Source organism: Diorhabda carinulata, chromosome 2 (assembly GCF_026250575.1).
Source record: "Diorhabda carinulata isolate Delta chromosome 2, icDioCari1.1, whole genome shotgun sequence".
Lineage (NCBI taxonomy): Eukaryota > Metazoa > Arthropoda > Insecta > Coleoptera > Chrysomelidae > Diorhabda > Diorhabda carinulata.
Genome location: NC_079461.1, coordinates 11,771,198 through 11,792,635, shown reverse-complemented (window position 1 = coordinate 11,792,635; position 21,438 = coordinate 11,771,198). Strand labels below are relative to the sequence as shown.

The following is a 21,438-nucleotide window of genomic DNA, read 5'->3' as shown; positions in this document are numbered from 1 at the left end:
ATCATGGAAAGATTAACGCACAAAATAGTTATTTATGCAAAAAATGTCAATTACAATGCAATGTCAAATTCAAGTTGCGTACAATAAACAATTTTTGTACGGAATGAATACAATATTTTCTCAAAGTTGATGGAAAGAAATGTTTCATTTAGGTGTAGAAAAATGAAAAGCGTAATTTAAGAGCTAAATATTTAATAATTAATTAACACTATCGGTTAACATTGAGAAAGTTAGGAACTAGTAATTAGTAATAACTCAACTTAAACATTATTTGTACCATTAATATTAAAAGTAATTATAGGCCAGGGCATTTAGGAAATTATGAGGCAAAATTAATAGTAGAAAAAAACCAAGCCATCGTGTTATAGGTGTTAAATAAAAGTTATGTGCATGAAATTCAACATTTTCTTGTCTATGTGTTATTTTTTTTAACAATAAAAACCCCAAAAAATCGGTACAAATTTAGTTTTTTGCGTTTTGCGTCTTTGTTACTATGGGCAATATTGTAGAGAATTGAAAAATCTTCAAAATAAGCTTTTGTAAATTAAATTTCGATAATTTGTTGCGTAGATAATTTAACTGAAAGGAGAAAATTATTAATTTTTTTAATTGTTTATAATTTGTTTTATTTTAAATATAAAGGTTTCTTATTAACTGAAAGCTGAGATCTCGATGTAATTAATCAGTGCTCTAAAGGTGGGCCCTGTGGCCCCAATAGTTTTTGCAAAATGGCAATTAAACCATAGGAGGCCCTTTTTTTCAATGGAACATTCTTGCTCACCGGATGGTCCTATCATCGTTTGGAAAGTAGCATTAGAAAGAAGAAGATTTGAACTAAAAATCCCTGATCTCAGTTTTTTGAATTTTTTTTACCTCAAAAAATTTTTCAAAAAAGGGGTAAAAAAAATTTATCAACATTTTATAAAAATATCGTAAAATCAATGTCATATTCGGAAAGCTGGCAGTTTAATTTGGAGCGAAGATAGACATTTTTTTTAATTCACTGCGGCTTTGTTTTTCAATATTAAGGGGAAGCTTGAAATTTTTATCAAGAAAAGTTTCATTAACCTATTCTTGAAAATGTGCATTTGGTAGCAGTATAAGTGACACTTCCCACGACCACAGAAGATCCTCATATATGGGAATTTCTCTTAAAGCAGATTTCATGCGCGTGTAAAACACATGCTCATGCTAAAAGCACGGTATATGTTGCAGCTTAATATGCGCTAATTGCGAAACAGAGTGCTGCGAAAATTACGCTGACAGCTTTATTAGTATAGACGATCAAGTAAACGTTAACGATGACAAAAATAAAAATATTTTCAATGACGATGTACCCAATATAAATGAGACTGAATTAAATCATAATAATACAGGCGATGATGATGAAGTTGTAAGACCCAAGCGACGTTGTTTAATGTAAAGATTTATTTGAAGAAAAATGATGTATTGCATAGAAACAATAAAAAAATTATGACAGCTTCAATAATTTTATTAATTTAATAATTGAAATTAATAATTCATTTATGTTATACGTAGTATTAAGATTCAAGCTGAAAAATAATTTTTTTCACAGTATTAGGGTACAAATAAAAATATTTTTATAAATAACATATAAAAAAGGAGTATTTTAAATTGTATGAAACCTATAAATGTGTTCAAATAGAATGCAAAGTAATAAATAATTCATAGAGGGGAAAATTCTGGAAAAATTATTAATTTTAGCAAAAAACTAATGTGACAGCTAATTATAGCTGAACGAGTTAGCCCAGTGAACAAAAAAGTTCAATAGCTACTGAGATAATTAATATTTTTCAGCGCTCCGCAGATTTCAAATCTGTCGGAGCATTTTTGAGCGCGCCGTCTTTCCTTCTCTTCGTTGTCCCCATTCCTCCGCTGTCGCGGCTTTGCGGTGCAGCGGAGAAAAACAGTGTCACTTATACTGCTACAAAATGCACATTTTCAATAATAAATTATTGAAACTTTTATTGATAAAAATTTCAAGCTTCTCCTATAAAGTGACGCAAAAAACATGCCTTAATATTGAAAAACAAAGCCGCAGTGAATTAAAAAAAAATGTCTAACTTCGCTCCAAATTGACCAAAATAGGTTTTTTCAATGTATGTAAATCTGCCAGCTTTCCGAATATGATTGGTATTACGATATTTTTATAAAATGTTCAAAAAACAATAAATTGTTTATAAATTTTTTTACCCCCTTTTTTGAACACTTTTGAGGTAAAAAAAATTCAATAAACCGATATCAGGGATTTTTAGTTCAACTCTTCTTTTTAATGCTACTTTCCAAATGATGATTGGACCATGCGGTCAGCAAGAATGTCCCTTTGAAAAAAAGGGCCTCCTATGGTTTAATTGCCATTTTGCAAGAACTTGGGGCCACAGGGCCCATCTTTATAGCATTGATCAAGTACATCGAGATCTCGGTTTTCAGTGAATAAGACCTTTATATTTAAAGTTAAACAAATTATAAACAATTTAAAAAATTAAAAATTTTCTCCTTTCGGAAAAAAAGGTTGAATTTTATGCACATAACTTTAATTTAACCCTTAGAACACGATGACGTTGTTTTTATTTCTACTATTAATTTTGTCCCTAAAAGCCTTTTTTTTCGTAAGTGCCCTGTCCTATTATACAATTTATGGAATTTTCAACATTAATATTTCTTAGTGAATTATTTTTTAATTCTATTTCTTGAATTATGACTTCTCTAACTGTACTAGTACTTGGTATCTGTACATATCATTTTCTTCAGCTTGAAAGTGATTGCTCTACGTATCCTTCCGCTACTGTCGACGATTTCTCTCCGTGGTGTCGTTTGAGCTTTAATATATCTGCTCCAGTATCTGCAAGAAGTGTTGCGGATAATCTCCTGAAGCACTGACCTGTGTATAGTTCGCATGAGAAAGTCGAACTTGTAAACGATACAAAGACCGTACGTAATCTATCGCAGATTACTAGATAGACTTTGGATCAACAGGGATCCCCAAACATAGAAGGGAACTGAATCACGAAAATGCGCCCTGCCATTACGTAGTTAATGTGATGTAGTGATAGAAAGATTTTTTCGTCTACTCCAAAAAGAAAAAAACATTGTAAAAAGAACGCCTTTTGAATCAATAAACAATATTTATCACAACATTAGTCTCATTTCTCCACCTCGTATAAGTTCATACATTTGGAAAAATATGAATCACTCTAGACATAAATAAGGAAGAGCTTTCCAACATTCCTTTTACTATACGAGTCATACAATTTAATCTTTACGATTCGATATTAAATATTTCTATTCATGCAATAATTCCAATTCTTAAAATCCTATTGAAGTACACTACAAGAAAATATTTGTCTATTCTGAGAAAAGAGAATTCCAAATCTCCAATGTTTTTGTTCCTAACTATTTATCATTCTCAAGAAGTATTTATCAATAAAACTAAGTGCAATAAGATGATTTTGTGACTCCCATGCCGTCTACTAATACCCGGTACTTATTCAAGATCACGTACATCTACCCTTAGTCGAAGTACAACCCCAAAAATGAGTTTGTATCAATCGACCAGGTGAGAATAAGTTTCACGGCTGTGACCACCGTCAGAGAATTTAATACCTGTTAGGAATTTTTTCCAAAAATTCTATCTTTTGTTGATTTTTTGGGTAATATCTCACGTTCCAAAAACTTTAACGCGAAATTTGGTTTAGAAATTTGCACTTGTTAAAATGTTAATGTTTTTAATATACACATCTTATTGAGTTATTTAAATTATGACATTCTAGGTGCAATAATGAATTTTCAAATAATGAAACCATAACCACTTATTTTTTATTCAAATATAATAAATAACAAGACAACTCTTAAGGGCTGATTGTATAAATTAGTTGTTATTTATCATCGATATCTTTTTTCTTGGCAAACAATTTTTTTATAAACCAATTCGTTCTATTATAGATTTTACTTATAACTGTTGAAATTACATATAAGTAAAAGAATATAGTGGAACATTTTTATTTAAACATATTTTATTTAAAATGAACTAAAAATAGACCTAAAAATTTTTGGCATAAATCTTGAGACAAGAATGACTTAAGTATTAGATACTGATGAAGATAATATTAAAAAATATATTGTGAACATATAGCGATCTCTCTCGCACAATGTGACGTCACGTTGGAATAAAAATATAAAGTATAATGTATACTGTATACCTGTTATGAAGCTTTATGTTGATTCATGAAATAAGAGACAATTTAAAAAATGATTAGCAAAATTATGAAATTATTGACTTTAATAAAATTGTTTGTGATATATTATGGGTATTTAATTTTTGAGCGAATCATATATAGGTGAATAAATAATGTTTTAAACGTAAACACTTTGCGTTATATGGAACTATCCTAAAACTATCGAATTTTCAATAAAAATGACGAAGACTATTGTTGTATATAATTGACTGATAGAAATTCTCAAAATGCCATATTTTTTGAGATATTGGCGGAAAATGACTTTTTTAGGTCTATGTTTCAGGGCCCGTTCCTTCCACTCTTAGAATATTCTCGAATTTCGATCCAGAATTTACCAATTGGAATTTGTATGAACAAACACTACAGAATTTTATCTACGTAGGATCCTAACATCCAAACAAAATGTTATACGTATACAAAACCCATTTGGCTCTCAAGATATTTCAATTTCAATTAATATCTTATTATCATTATAAATGGGTAGATAGGCTAAAAATAGAGCAATACTAGCAGAAAACTGCATAAGAAAATATTATTATCGCGAAAACACCATAAATAGTATATTCTAAAGAAGGATGAACAAATATTATAACCAATTAACAAACTAAACAAAATAATGTTATTTCGAACAAATGAATAATATCAAAGATTTCCAGTAGTTTTAAATCTGTACCTCAGAACCAGACGAATGTTAGTCTATATATTACAATTTTCAGGTTAATACACCATTGTATGTAGAATTTGGTTATACATTAAGCCATATCAACTTAAGTCCTATGAAAAATTCCCTTTTGTAATTTGGAAAGGGTTGTAAGAACCTAAGTCGTCACCTATGATTGATCAAACGAACGTAAATCAACTTAGGTTGTTGTGGCTCTAAAGCTTTTTAAATACAGTAAAACGCAAGTCCATAGCTAGACTTACGTTAGACTGGCTGCAATATTCATCGGGCATCTCCTTGGAGTTACATGGAGAAAATTCTAGAAGGACATTTATATAAAACGCAATTGTATTAAATATCGTTAAACACTTCATCAGCAATTATTTTATTATAAATACGAATTATTGTAAACAATTTGGCATTGATTGATAATATTGAAAACGCAATAACATTTTCTAAATTAAATACGATTCATAGTTCGGTAATATCTAGTCAAGAAATTTTAGAAATGATGAAATATTTAAGTACTATTTACAAAGAATAAAAAATCCCAAAATTCAATAATATTTTAACGTGTTATCTCTTTCTTGGCTCACAAGTAACCTTTTCCAAATCTAAAATAATTTTTGGTACCCATGTTCCAATCCTAAAACCTATGAATTTTTCCATTAATATCATATAATCCAAAATCACACAATATTTACCCCTCCTCAACCTTACTTGGCCAGAAGTCAAGAAGAAGTCAATTTTATTAAAGAAGAATGTCCGGCATTAGAAGAGAAATATTATTGTAAAGAAACATTTAAGTTAAAAGACAATTGTACTATTGAATTGTTAAACGGACGCTCTGCTGAAAATTGTATTGTTAGTGAAATTAACATCCAAGAAACTATATTGGAACAAGTGACAAATAACGAACTTTTAGTAATTCCAAATTCAGAAACTGAAGTTATTTCTAAATGTGTTTCGGACCGTTATTTTACAATAAGTTATCCATCAATTATAAAAATTCCAAAGAACTGTAGTATTCAAATAGAAAGTGAAATTTTCTCAACTAACATACAAATTAAAAAAAGGAAAATCGATAATATTACCGAAATTAAACTTCAAATTTTTAAATAATCAAATTTATATACAAATCTCTAAATTCAACCAACATAGTTTTTGACAAATTATACGAAATAAATAAAATCGCTAGAAATATAAAACCAATTCATGAAATTTATAATCCGCAAAGCCATGTATCAATTGGACATTATAGTTAATTCGCAAATATAAAGGTAAATTTGTAAGAAAACAGAAATTTGAAGAAAAGAAGAAAGAAAACATCGAATTAGAAGAAGGAAGACAACAAGACATGAAAAATACCTCCGTCATTTTTCATTTTTAGGGATGGAGGAATTACATGCAGAAAATTCTAGAAGGACATTTATATAAAACGCAATTGTATTAAATATCGTAAACACTTCATCAGCAGTTATTTTATTATAAATACGAATTATTGTAAACAACTTGGCAATGAATATATAGTTCATTAAATGAATATCATTTAGTTCGCTTGTGAGATTAATTGTATTCATTCAATTATTGTAAAATAAATTTTTAAAAAATAATTTTCGAAAACCGAAAATTATAATTTTGGCGCCGTTTTTCTGTGTAAAAAATCAGCTGTGTCACACTCTTGTTTACTTACTGCAACCTATTGTTCTCTTATTATTTGAGTGTGTAGTTAAATTGGAAAGAAATTTAAAATGAGTAAATATAGCACAGGAAGATTAATATTATATTTACTACAAAATAACAACTTAAATAATAATAATGGTGAGGAATGTTACAAAGGAACCGAGTCCAGCTCCTCCACTTACAGAACTAAGGGTGAGTATTATTGATTTATTATGTTTCACTAGATTTACACCAACCAGAGAAGAAATGGGTCTATTCCGAAGTGTTTAATGAAGACTTTAACTTATCTTTCCATTTGCCAGACAATGACTGGACTGCCAAATTTAAAGTGGAAAAAACTATGCAAAACTTAATGAGCTCAGATTACAAAAAGGAAATCACTTGAAAGAAGCTTCACTTAGGTATATACTAGAGAGAGAGAAGACAAGGTAAAAGTTTGTGGCTTTAGAGTTGTTATATCTGATCTCCAAAAGTGCCTTTCAAGTCCAGATTTAAAGAATTCCCAAATCTTTTATTCAAGAAACTTTGAACATTAAATAGCACAATTTATGACGCAACAGTGGATAATACTTGGTGTATGATCTGGGATAAAACTACAGTCGGTTAAGGAGGGAAAGAAATTGCAACATGTTTATTTACTTGGTCATACGAAGAACTTAGAAATCCTGAAAAACCTATTGAAAACTTAACAGTCTGGATAGATCACTGTAGTGGCCAGAACAGGAATATCAACATGGTTTTTATGTATTTATGGCTGCTGGAAAAGGTTCCGACACTGAAAGAAGTCAACCATAAGTTACTGCTTGCTGGACACACGCACATGGAAGTTGACAGAAGGCAAAGTGTAGTCGAAAGAGCGAAAAAAAAAATTAAAAACCACAACATTTTTACTACTAATGACTGGGATAATTCTATTGCTTCATACTCTAAAAAGAACCCAATCGTTGTGAGAAGGATGCTTCTCAAAGACTTTCTGCGCTTGATGAATAAAGACGCCCCATTTATTCAAGGAAGAAAAATACCGACAATGAGTTGTTTTTAATATCACATGCAGTCTTGTTACAGCTTCGTAAAGGAGATAATAGCTGTATTACAAAAAAAGCTTCGCTAAGGATACCTTCCAAACTGTTGATCTTAAAAGAAAGCGGAGGGAAAAAGGGATTGTATTACCAGCGTCAATCCTACCAATGAGATTAAGTAGAAGACCGATAAGTAGTGAAAAGTACAGAGACCTCATTAACTTATTGCAATGGGTTCCTGAGGAATACAGATCGTTCTTTAAAAATATTCCACATAGGGAAAAAGAAGGGAACTTTCATGAGCATGACTCAACTGCGCTAGATTAATAGTTATCTATGGAATATTAACCCTTTAAAACCTAAAAGCATTTTATATATTTAATTTTTGTGAAGATTTATTTGAATAAATATTGAAAATGATTGTTGTGAAGTGTTTATAAACATACCTTGGCATAGTGTTAAGTCCTAAAACGATTTTATAAGTACAGCCTTATCTTTAATATATAGACAATTCTGAGTTGTTTTTAATTTATAACTGCTTTTGTCCGTTGTGTTTTTTTTTATTGTTCTTAGCAATAAATATCCATTTGGAAAATCGTGTTCGGGGATAGTTTTGGTTTGATTAATTTTTATTTTAATTAATAAGACTAATAATAATAATAATAATAGCTTTTCCGCCTTTTTTTATTAATTTTTAAAGCTGGTAGCGTCCAATTTGATATTCATTGTTCACCCCATCTGAATACCAGTTTTTATATACTTTAACTGAGGACGAATATTACAGTTTTTAGATGATTCCAAAAATTTAGACTCTAATTACTTATATTCATTAATGTAACATGGAATCTCGTTTAATTAGAGTGGGAAAATTTAATTAATAACTAAAAATTGTATGTAATGATTAAGAAAAAATTTCGGATGCAAATTTTTTCGTCTTATTTTTTGCCTTTTCTAAGAGAGTTCACCATGGCTATATTTAATATTTTTTACACCATCAGGAAAGACGCAACTATGGGGAAGCGCTTGCCACCTAGAATATGTTTTATGTAGCAGTACAGTAGCTGATCAATGAATATTATCATGTTTTGGGAGTTAATAGCAGAAAGGGATCTGGCATTGTTGTACATCAGCAAAAATACAGACGTCGGAAGCCCACGCCACATATTCTGTATTGTACATCTACATCTACAAGTTTGAATAGGGTGGCGCATATTTCCTTGCTGCATAAATACGATTAACTTACTATAATTAAATATTCACTAATTTTCTACATTCAAGACTTCCATTATATCTAAAATAGGGCCGGTCTCATGGTCCATGTCGCGGACGAGTTCATAACATTATCCCTTCTTAGAAGGAAATTCCTCATTGAACTCATGTATAGCTGGGACTGGATGTTTAAATCGGCAACTGGACCTATTCCTGTCCTTTCCGATCATATAAAAACAACAGGGCATCGCCTTCATTAGGTACTGATGACGGAAGAGGAGCTGCAAATTAATATGTAAACCCCGGTATCCTGGAATATTACCTTTACCATGTTCCTAACGACTCGCCAATCCAACTAGTTATTCGCTATTCTTGGTTATAGCAAATTTCTTTACGTTGGCTTCCAAAACATGGTGACGGAGGCTTTGGAGCAATTCCAACAAAGCGCGATAGATGGATCGATCTTGAAATTTATTTTCGATTACCAGGTAGAAGATGTCCCGCGATTGTGTTTAATTCTTATCGTCTTGCCGGGGGCAGGGATCTGCTCTTCAAGTTTCTAATCTACCAAACTTCTGTTGCAGACCGGTGAATAATTTTCCGGTAAAGGGACAAATTTCGTTGTTGTTATGTAGTGACTTCATATCAAGCTTTGCCGGTACTTTCCTACTACGTACAAATTCTCCGAAGACAGACAAGGGTCCTGTTCATTCTCTCGACCATTCCATCTGATTGTGGATGTCATGCGGTTGTCCTGGTTTTCTTCATCCCCAGCTGTTCACAAATTTCCTGGAATAAATGGCTCTCGAAGTTTGTTCCTTGATCGCAGTGGATTTCCAAGGGCACACCATATAGGCTGATAAATTCTTTCACCAATACTTCCGCACAAGTTGTGGCCTCTTGATTCGGGATCGCGTCAATTTCCACCCATTTTGAAAAATAGTTCATCACGACAAGGATGTATTTATCGCTGTTGTCAGTCGTCAGAAATGATCAAGCTATAGCTAAAGCAATCCTTTCGAAACGGCTTCCAGCATTATACTGTTCCATGGGTGCTTTTCTATTGCGATTTGGTCGTAGCACAAGTCGTAAATTTCTTACAACAGTCCTTCACATCGTCGGAGTTGTTTATCCAATAAAATCTTTCACAAACTCGCTGAAGGGTTTTCTCCACTTCCCGATGACCTCCCGAGAGATGTCGTGTAACTTCTTTAGTACCTCGGCTACTCTCGTTTTCGGAATGATAAGTTGTCTTCTCTTCTCGGAACCATCATCGTTCTCAAGGATTTTTTTAAAAGGCTCAAGGTAGTCCCACTGAGCCCAATATGACTCAGTGTCGGTGAAAACTTAATTTTTTCCAGTGCCGAATCATTTTTAAGTGAGAGCTCGAAAACGGCTTCCTAAGATTCGACTTTGTTGCAATGGGAGCAGTCTACTGGCACTGCCGTCTAGATAGGGAGTCGGCACTTCGATGGCTAACATCTGCTCAATGTTGGATATAAAAATTATACTCTTGCAGATGTTTAATCCATCTAGCGAACTGGCACTCAGGATTCTTAAACTGCATCAACCATTTGAGTGCTGGATGGTTATTGCGGATTAGGAATTTCCTTTCGTAAAGATACTGGTAAAAGTGTTTCACGGACTTCACTATCGCCAAAAGTTCGCTTCTCGTGATGTAGTAGTTCCATTCTGTTTTAGACAAAACTTAGGTCGAGGATGAAGTCCCCCTCTGGTAATGAATATATCAATATTCGCGCCGTGATTCGATATCTCTTCAAGGTTTTGAACGCTATTTGACAATCTTCCTAGAGGATAGCTTTTGATTCTTCTGTGAGTCGAGTTAGTGGCTTGGAAATATCTCCAAATTTTTTTATGAACCTCTCAATAATAGATGCAAAGTCCAAGGAAACTCCTAATCTGATGTTTATCGGTTGGTTACGGCCATTGCACGCCACTCTTTCATTTCTCACTATATGGCCTAGACACTCGACTCTATTTTGGCATAACTGGTACTTATTTGGTTTTCGCATGAGCTGGACAGCCTGAAGTCGTTTGAATAAGTCTTCTAAATTCTTTAGATGTTCTTGAAATGTCTTTTCTAATACTACAATGTCATCAAAATAAACCATAAGGCTAAACAAACACGAATTTATAAACATTTCTAAACAAGTTTGCCATAACCTCACGTATTGAGGTTGTCTGCTTGCCTTAACAATGAATGGTGATTTGTGTGACGTTTAAATTTTGAGATTCTGTGAGAGAAATATGTCGTCTCCTGTGACAGTATTCGCTAAAAATAGATCATCTTCTTTATAAAATAGATCAAAAAAGAATACACGCCATTCTATCCAGTTATTTGGCGTTTATTATTCTCATCTTTGGTATCATTAGAGATATGTGTAGTTGTGACCCAGATTTTGAAGATATGTCTTGTAAACCGTTATCCTAAAACTAGCAGCTAGAAAGTTTCAAATAATAGACAAATATGTCATATATATTTAATGCTATCAAAACCACTAGCCAGAATAAATCAAAACTTCAGTTCTTATTTTAGAACAAGGTAGAGAAGGAAATATAGTTTCTTTATAACGACCCCTCTGTCTCCTGCCAATCATCGCAAAGCTGCTTGAACGGCTCCTATTACAATAATAAATACAGACCGAATACAGATGATGGGACTCCATTCAATAATTTTGAATTCCGAGTATGTTAGCCCAAGAACTTAAATAACACTGCACAGCAGTGAGCCAGGCCTTGGACAAAGGGCATTCAGGCCTACATCTTATTTCAAGTTGCTGAGATCCTACCTTCGTCAGAGGCAATTGAGAGTTCGTATAAACTAAACAGTGACTAGCAGTTCTCCAATATTAGCAGAAGTCCCACAGGAAAGCGTTCTGGGTCCTTTAGTGTTGATGCACAAATAGTGGATAAAGTAGTGTATCAAAGATCAAAAAAATATTGTGAAGTTATAACAAAAAAAACCGATTTAATATATACTCTATATAAATGCTTTGTTTGTCATTTTGATTTGCAATAAATAAATTACAACCTTCACTCACTACAGAGTGTTTCATTTTTTTCATCATACTAGCAAATATTCAATTTTCCAAGGTATTTAATACTAATAATTATTACCAATATAGAATATAAATTTTCCTATATTACAGAACCTCTCAAATTATGTTACACAATCCCATATACTTAATCATCGTTTCCACCTCCAAATAGCACTCACGATTAAATCATCAAGGATCCGCAAAAAAGCCCCCGAGCACGTAATTGCGCGGGTGGTCCTGCACGTGCCCTCTTTCTCTACGTATCAATCTATAGCATACCATACGAGAAGACGCATCATCCGTAAGAGGGTATCGATTCGTATTTGATGAGATTGATAGGGAGCATATAACCACTTCACCTCTATTTCTTCTTCAACACAATGATTATCGCGTGTAGCAATTTTCTAGCATGGATACAGTAACGGGCTAAGTCAACCATCAACAAATTTGTTTCAAAAAATATTTAACTAAAATTTCAAATCTGAAATGTAATTAAAGATGATGGAAGTTTGTTGAAGTGTGATTTCTAAAGCATTTAATTGTATTAAATCGATGACTGAAGCATTTAAGTATCTTCTTATAACAACAACAAATCAACGACAAATGAGGGCAGATTCAGTCATATCAAAGCCATTCAATATAAATATATAGGTTAGAAAAGACTATATCACCTTATCACTGATTTTCAGTGATTCCAAACAGTTTCTAAATTGGGAGATGATGAATTTTGGAGTAGACGAAAATCTATTGGCATAAATTGGAACTATTGTTCGTAAATGATACTTCAAATGAAAGTATCTTTATGCAGATGCTAATAACCTTACACACAAAGTATATTCCGAAGCTAAATACCAACCAAAGAAAAGTAATGATTATTATAGATTATAATCCAGCACGTATAAGTCGGACGGTAGACTGACAACTGCCATTACTAAAGTAACAAAGGAGGGGAAGATATTGTACCTTTTAAAAACAATAACTTGAAACTATTAAACAAGCGTCTTTGATGAAAACGTGGCAATTGAGGACCGCAAATAAAAAAAAATCGAGGATATGTGGAAATCGTATGAATTCATTGATAAAGTAAGAGCTCAAACTAACAGTTGATCATAAACAAAAACTTCAGATACATATATGGATATTTTTCGAGAATATGCAGCTTTTAAAAAATTATAAAAAATTGTATTCTACCAGCATACTTAAAGTAACTTGTCTGGGGAGAAATTAAAAGGAAGATATCAAAGTAGACTACCTAGTTGATGAGTAGATGGGTAGACCAGTGATTACATAAGTCCCAGAAGCCACCAGAGATAGAGAAACTTGGAAAGAGACGATCCTAGTATTCGGTATACGATGTAATGTATAATGGATTGGAGATTCCAATACAAGTATGACTCGATATGAGATTTTCAAAAGACTTGTTGCAATGAAATATTGAAGAATCATATAAATTGCATTTATGCAATCTCACAACACTAGGAATTATTGAAAGATGATACTGAGAGATGGGGAGAATTAGAATACATTATGGATATGGAAAAATCATCTCGGAAAATTAATTGCTTCGATGAGATACAGATAATCAAGTGGTTCAATATTCTTTGACGAAACAATGAATTACGGTATTAAGGAAATGTTATAGAAATAATAGACACATCTGGTTTCAATAAGAGGAGGCGTCTTTTCTTTTCGTAAAGCCCGTGCGTGAGTATCTCGATTCCGTATTTCCAGGAAAAAGGACCAATTGAATGGTCGCCGAGAAATCCAGCAAACAATTTTTTTCAACGGGGTACTTGAAAAGGAAATATTCTAAGATAATGTTGAGGAGCTAAAAACACGATTGAAAAATGAATGGAGAGTAAATTTTCCTCAAATCTTTGAAACGAATATCTATGGCATTTACTAATAAACGCGATTAGAAAAACGAGTACGATTTTGTCAAAAAATATAAGCCTTGTAATACTGAATTTATCCAGAATTACATATTCTTTCTGTATATTTAGCTGCACGTCCTGGAACCTATTGAAGTAACAGATCTGTCAGGTATCACCTTATCAAGCATACATACATACGGTGGCTGCCCCCATTGTTTTCCTCTAAGCATTTATTATGTCTAAGTCCACTGAAAAATCAAATACGAGGATCACATTTTAAAATAAAAATGGATTTACTCCAGCAATTCGCGATTATTAAACATTTGCGCTCTTGCGTTCAAACGAGTCGACCCCAACGCATCTTACATAGTGAAAAGGTGGTGAAGTGAGTTTCAATGTGGTATCCAATCGTGTATATGTCGCATTATAATAGATAAAGCTCTAATATATTTATATCCTCGGGGATATAATTATATACCGAAACATAGAAAGCGATTCATTACTATCTTACTAAGAAGAAAATTATGATATGGTTGAAATTTAGCGTTTATATTACAACAACCATGTTCATCAGACCCGTATCCAGAACTCACTTAACAATTGGAAGAAAAAATTGTCGTTTGTTTATATATTTATACTTTAATTTGTGGAATAACGACATGTGATAAAGATTACGGATTGTGGCTTTTGTATTATTTATGCAGTAGCGAAAACACATATAGACTCAAAGAGCCGATATTTTGAAAACTGCTACTCAAAAAATGAAAATTCACTCATTAGTTTTGATGCCAAAGTTTATGATATGTTGCAAGATCGACGTGTTATTATTAGTCTAATAGTTGAAAAAACTGGTGTCTCATACTATGTGGTACATAATATAATTACCGCAATATACAACACAGTGTTGTGTGGTCTAAGTTTACATTTATGTACTGTCTTTCTCATTAAGATCTGTTTTTTCGCTTCTCTTCATGTTGTGTCTCTTTTGTCATGTATAGTACCAATTATTTCGTTCCGTGTTGCTTTAGGTCTTTTTTTATTTTTACCTATTTGTGCTTCCCACAAATCTCAATGATTTACAAGCTGTTTCATCCCTACATCTTCCAATGCACTTTTTTGGTATTTAGTGAGACTTTATAAGCAGCTGGATTTTTTAGTTCTGTAATATTTAAATGTGGTCACGTTTTAATTCCCTTTCCTAATATTTTTTATATTTATAGTTTGTTATTTGAGTCTTTTCTACATTTATTCTCAAACTGAACTGCTTTAGTATATTGTTCTAGATGTCTCAAAGTTTTTCTGTAGATTTTGGAGGTTTTCTGTAATAAGGACTATATCGTCGGCTTTTGATCCCTCATATATTTTCACTACTTGGTTCTTATGTACAAGCACACTAAGATGAGCGGATATTTATTACGTCATCTAGAAATATGTTGCAAAGCAATACAGCCCAGCCACCACCTGGTTTTACTCCTTCTGTATGTAGAAAGCCTCTGATATTAGATTTTTACCAATTACATTACTGTGCAACATGAAAAAATGTCTTAACGGTGGGTACCAAAAGTGTTACTAGATACACACAAGTATCTATGATGAGATATGAGATAACTCAGTCACAGCTTCTCCATTGGAACAGCAACAATTGCTCAGGCATTAGTCTCTTTTTGTCGAGACGCATTAAAAACATCAATAGGAAAAATATATTAACCTTAATGGAGACTATATTAAAAAATAAAAATATCTTTGTCGATTTTTATTACAGGTGGGTCAGGGATTGAGGAAGGAATCAGCCTTCGTATCTCCTTAAATCTAGACAGAATCACGAAATACATGAAAGAATTTCTATACAAAATATTTCAATAAATCGTGATTTCAACAAACGTCCAGATTAAATATACTTCTCATCATTATTTCGATACTTTTCTATCAAAAAAGTTGAAATATTACTGTAAACTGATATTTTTCTCTTTAATGTGTAATCATCATTTCACTTGAAGAATCCTTAGTTCTGCCCTGAAGTAAATGAAAACGTGCATGTGCTACAGCCAAAGGATCTGAAACAATTCGCTATATGTGCTTTGTTATGTGTGTATGTAGTCACGAAATACATACAGATTATCACGAGCACTTGTACAAATTAGATAATTCGCTAAATAAGTATACGGGCGTATTTTTTTTTGGTTTAGAAATAAATTTTAAGATATGGCAACAATGATGTGACTATGTCAAATCTAACATTGCCATAATAAAATTTGACATTTTTAATAGTGATTGTACTCAGAAGTGTTGTCCTACGAGTACTATCTAAGTTGTTCACAGATACTTGAAATATTCAACTTGGCTACAAAATATAATTAAATCGTGAACATGTTCGTGCGATGATTTTCTATAATTTTCGACGTGGATTTGCGTTATACTCTCATATTATTGCTCTACATTTTTAAAGATAAACGATGAACACAATCCTATTACTATTTCAAAAAATGATCGCCGATCATTTTTCCCGCTGATGAAAAGTGTCTTTGCCTTTTTAACAGGTGCACCGTTTGCAATCCACTGTCTTCTTATGAATTTGGGCAAAAATCATTTTGCTGAATCCGCATCAATAAGGCTTGGGAAATGTTCACTGGAATGAACTCCTTGTCCAAAGTAAGTAAACGCGGCACCCAGTCTGCGGGGTACATACCTAATTCTTCATTCAGTACGTAGTATATGGCAAATGAGTTCTTTTGATATGCCAGTATCTCTGTCTATCTATCTCTATAACGAACGTCCCGAACGTCGTCTTTAATCAAGCTGATATGGTTACGTCTGCCCAATATGGTCTTAAATGATAGTACAGTCTCCGCTTTTCTTTAATTTGCGTTGACGTATTCTCTTTAAAAACAAATATATAATTACAGCTCGATACTCAATTTCTTCTATTTTCAGTTGTCAAACAGAGAATATCTCAACGCATGCGCATATATATTTCCCAATTTATATTGATAAATACTCGCATCTTCAGGCGGCGGTGTCAAATTTCCAAATGAATAGAAAGCAAAAATATCTATCGTTTTATTACGAGCAGTTTTTTCATGGAAAAATCTATAAAAACAATTGTCTACTAGTTTGTTTGGTTGATTAAGAATTAAAAAAAAAATGTGTAATAAGTATTCTTTTATTCACTTCCAAAATATGACCTCTTTAATTAAAAATGTTTCTTAAATACTTAAAGAAAAAGGGTTCCTTCTTCACCCTTTAAAGTATTATATCTCTGTCAATATAAGTTATAGAGGACCCTTATTTTTTGACATATTATCAGTCTTAAGCTTTAGTTATCTAGACCAGTTTGTAAATAATTCTATTATAATAGGCTCATAAATACGAAACGAAAATCTATTGGAACTTATCTGTCAATCTATTGGCATTGTTTCTGAACACCTTGTATTAATATTAGTATAACTCTGATGAACACTCACCCAGTTATAAAAAAGTCCATATTACCTCGAATTTGAAATACGGTTCCTGAAAAGAAAACCTGAATTAATACATAATTAATTTTTTTTTGTTCTTGTTTCATTTTTTTAAACATCATAGTTGCTACTAAGTTTTGAGACAGACAAATATTTAAAATTGGATATTGTTTTTCAAAATACTCTTCCTTAAGATCAATACACTTTTGCGTGCGTTTGAATCAATCATCGACGTATTTTCTCTATTCCGATTGAGCTAACCAAAAGTGATTTTAACCGCTTATGCATGTTTGGAAAAACGTTTACCTCGCAATTTAGTTTTTATCTGCGGTAAAATCCTTGAGTGCAAACAAGGACTGTACTCGTTCTAATTATTCAAAAACGTTTTTGTTTAAACTGATGTGTGAGAGCTTGCATTATAGTGAAGGAGAGTGATTCTTCTTCTGCGATTTGTTTCCCTAATTTTTTTGAACAGCTCCGAAATTAACTGTTACTATGTTACTTTGTAGAACGGTGCGATGGTGATATGTCCAGTTATTCCGAAGAAACAGGCGATCTTTGCATCGAAGTGCTCCGTGCCCAAACAGATTTTGTTGAATTTGGTTTGTCTTGAAAGACCCTACAGTCGATTGTTGTCACCTGTCACTATCTTATAGACATTGATTAAATTTTGTCAATATTTCTTTGCACCAATCGACATGAGCTTTTTTCATCGATTGTCAAATTATGCGATATCCAACGCGAACAAATTTTTTTGGCAGCCAAAATATTCCTGCTATATTGAATGTATGTGAGTGGAACTAATGCCCAAGTATGCCTCAATCTTATGGAATGTTGTTTTTTTAATCCACGTCAAAAGTCATAGAAAATTATCGCACAAAAATGTTGGCGATTTAATTCTATTTTGTGGCCAAAATTAATGTTCCAATATCTATAAACAACACAAATATCATTCGTATGACAACACATTCTGAGTACGTTCACCATAAAAAATGTCAAACTTTATGATGACAATGTCAAATTGGACATATTCACATCAGTGTTGCCATATATAACATATAACATAAATTTACAAATTAATTTATTTTTTTATAGAACTAAATCTATGCCGATTTTTTTTAATACATTTTCCAACGTCAGCAAGTATTTTGAGTTAGTAAATAAGATGTTATGAAATGTTCTAAGTGGTTTGTGGAAATTATTAATAGCATTAGTTCGAGAGTCATATAAGAAAAGCTGCAAAACTAATGATTTTATTATTATTAACTGGTTCAGGATTTTATTTGAGGATCTAATAGGGGATGAATACTGATTTGTATTTTTGCTATTTGTTTTTTGAATCTTTCAAATTTGAACAGTAAGGTTCTCTTCATGTGGCAAAAAACAATTAATTGAATTCAATTAATACCAACGCTAATCGCTTTTTGGTGTTGTACATAAGCAATCGAATTGAACTTCTATTTTTAACAAAAGTCCGAGAACTGCTATAATTGATTTGTAATCAATGTTTGAAGGAATCCATGACCAAGAACAAGAAACTGTTACCAAAAATTCGGAATTTAGCGAACCGCAAATAACAGTTTAGTGACCTGTCACTAAAATGATTTGGAATCAGATTCACCAACAAAGCTATTTTGCTTTTTTATCATACCAATTATATATATAGGTATTAGACAGAGAATAATGGAACCAAAAGAAAATATATATCAAGTTGACTGATGCCAGACAAAATTATAATTTGAGTAGAAATATAAAAACATCTATTTAACGTGAAGTTCGTCTAGTTGTGCGCTTCTTGCATATTTTACACTTCCAAACTAAATTTTTATTATTCAACGTCAGTTTAAAAAATTGTTTATAAAGAATAAGATAAAAAAATAAGTAAACTCTTGAATTTTCCCTTTCCGATGTTCTAAAATAACTGGTAGGTTTCATTGAGAAAAAGTATTCAATACTCAATAATAGTATATTATATCACTGGTAATCAAAGATCCTTATTGTGAGCTGAGCTGAGTCGTTTACTGCCAAGACGTCATCCAAGACAAATACATAATATGAAGCCTTCTCTTCGAGTATATCCACGAAGCTCTTTAGTACTCTAAGCTTACAACTTAAAAATAGCCAAATATGTAGGAATATATGGCACTAGAACCAAGCTTACTATCCCAATGATGGCGAAAACATACGCCATTCATACATGCGTTCAATGCAATTAACGAAATACAAGTTATTTATTCTATCAGACAGCAGATCAGCCCTCCAAGAACTTGACTCTCATAAAATTGAATCAAAACTAGTACGGGAATACACGGTATCTTGGAACTCACCGGGAAGCAACAGCAAAGTTAATTCAATGTAGATATCTGGCATCAGCGGGGTGTACGGCAAGATCATTTCCTGCTAAAGAAAGGCGGGATACCTTGTTTCATAAGATCCAAAATCCATCAAGTCATGATCATAAAAAGTGAGAGAACAACTCCAAGATTAAGACCCTAGGTCTGAAACAATCAAAGAGATTTGTATTTTATTCTACCAACTGGAACCACAAGGTCCTTCTATTGAGCAAAGAGGAGCTAAGGAGAGTTACTGGATACTGTACGGTGAAGTACCGCCTCAAAAGCATTGGAGAAACTGTCGACAGCTTGTATCGTTGCTGAAAAGAACCAAAGGCTACGGTACTTACATTCAAGCCAGAAGAAGTAAACCATATAGCCCCCTGACAGGGGAGACTTTACAAAGTCGCTACTACGTTATTGGTTAACAGTCCGCTCATCTAATCTTATTTTAGATATACTATTTTTTCCTCGAGAATAAAAATACTTTATATTATACATAACGAAAAGGCATTCTTTATATCTTAACTTCTTAGTAGCTCATTTGAAAAACTCATTTGATTCACGCGACTTTGTTGGTTCATATAATGTAATCGACCATTTCACTTAATTCTATATATAGCCTTACATCGCAAATTTTGATGCATTTTCTCATTAAAGTATCTGAGAAGAAAACGAAATAAATTAATATTAAAATGAGCGTTTCTACGTAATAGATGTTACGATTTTTTATCGTTATTTTACTAGTTACGAGTAAAATAATAGGATATTTCTACGATTTGTGTTGTCAAAAGTTTAGTGATTATTATACGCTTGGGGCTGTTTTATTGTTTGAACGATAGTCGAAATTAGTTCCATTTGGTTTCTCCACGCCGTATACACCTTGTAGGTAAAGGTATTCTTTTCAGAATCGTTAACAAAACGTTAGAACGATATAGGAACATGTTAATTTTGGAAGAACGAAAATAGTTGGGATTCCACTAAGAGTGATCGGGAAATTAAACCGGGACAACGAAGGAACAATTCAAGTGTGACAAATAAATATAATTAAAGCTAAGACTCTATTTTTAAATGAATTTATTTGCTGAGACTGAGTGACAGATTAGAAAATACTGAATATGTATAAAAATAGTTTCTAAAACACAACCATGAAATATTATTATTTTCAAATAACAGACAATAGTTATCACTTAAGCATTTAAACCGTAAAGAGAAGCCTAAATTTTGGTTAACTTATTGTAATATATAACAAAGCGAATTAGTCTTGATCAAGTATTCGTACAGATTACATCTTGAAAAATGACATTTTTTAACGTTGTTTTCGACTCAATAATTGAAATAAAATTACATAATTATTATTTTATATCAAAGTCTCGAAAAAGTTACTAAATAATATGTACTCATACAAACTTTTGAAATTTGTTAGTTATATTGTATATAAAAATTGTTTTAATAATAAGTATTAGATTTAAAAAACCGTTATCTAATAGGCATAACAATAATTGTTTTTCTTGTTGTTGATGTTTTGTTACAAATTAAATTTCTGGACGCAACTATAATATTTGACCTAACCAACTATTATGTCGATCAATCCTCTATTCCGATCGATACTTTAGACACTGCTTAGACGAGCAGTTGTTACACATTGGAAATATTAAAGTAACAGTGGACACCTCAACCGGATTCCTCACATTAACCACAGATTTCTGTGAAATCTCGCACTCAAAAAAGAAACTATTTCCTCGATATAGCGCAACAGTTCAATAACCATAAATGGGTGGGTGAACTAGCAATATTGACAGCGGGAAATAAAGATGTCAAGGTTCTCAATGCGACCATTCAGAATTTTCCTCCGGGACAGTTGGTTACTTTCAAATCAGTCGACACCG

At 32.3% G+C, this 21,438-nt stretch overlaps 1 protein-coding gene across 3 annotated transcripts in view; it reads right to left on the bottom strand.

Annotated features, from left to right (window-relative positions):
- The window catches only part of LOC130903447 (uncharacterized), a 480,490-nt gene that overhangs the window by 310,981 nt on the left and 148,071 nt on the right, over window positions 1-21,438 (bottom strand). Inside the window, exon 3 of one of the 3 annotated variants that reach the window (XM_057815547.1) lies at window positions 17,223-17,268. The exons of 1 other annotated variant lie outside the window; for it this stretch is intronic. The gene's annotated coding sequence lies outside the window, so the exon portion shown is untranslated. The remainder of the gene's footprint in view (window positions 1-17,222; window positions 17,269-21,438) is intronic. One more of the 3 variants, XM_057815548.1, reaches the window with a different exon arrangement.